The sequence below is a fragment of the Seriola lalandi genome, unplaced genomic scaffold (genome assembly GCF_002814215.2).
Source record: "Seriola lalandi dorsalis isolate HSWRI2012SDOR001 ecotype SW California unplaced genomic scaffold, Sedor1 jcf7180002054978, whole genome shotgun sequence".
NCBI lineage: Eukaryota > Metazoa > Chordata > Actinopteri > Carangiformes > Carangidae > Seriola > Seriola lalandi.
In genome coordinates, this window is record NW_019525528.1 from 170,573 (window position 1) to 171,022 (window position 450).

The following is a 450-nucleotide window of genomic DNA, read 5'->3' on the forward strand; positions in this document are numbered from 1 at the left end:
AGGAAACACTGTGTGACCACAGGTGATGTCACAGGATCATGTGACCTCACTGAGCACTCTTCTTATAAGCGCACAGACTCCTGACCTCTTCTTCTGTGTAAAATACAAGTCAAATTAAATTGAATGAAATTTGAATGTTGGTTTGACTTTATTGAGTCTGGATCAGGTCTCAGTGGATCAGGTCTCAGTGGATCAGGTCTCAGGGGGGACGGGTCCAGACCTGCCTCCTGCTCTCATACTTTCATTCTGCAGATTCCTCACATGCCTCTGTCTCCCTGACCTTTCACCCACAGCATCTGGTTTTCCTCTCGGTCCTCTGAGGGTCTGAAAGCGTCCATCTCTCCTCACCTGTTGGTCTCTCCTCACCTGTCCGTCTCTCAGTCATTACTGAGAGCAGGAGGGGGCGGGGCTTACAGGTATACAACGGTCTGATTCATGAGACATGTTTGT

General features: G+C 48.9%; 1 protein-coding gene across 1 annotated transcript in view; it reads right to left on the bottom strand.

Annotated features, from left to right (window-relative positions):
- Positions 1-450, bottom strand: part of dcst2 (DC-STAMP domain containing 2) — a 17,458-nt gene that overhangs the window by 10,144 nt on the left and 6,864 nt on the right. The gene's annotated exons all lie outside the window — the stretch shown is intronic.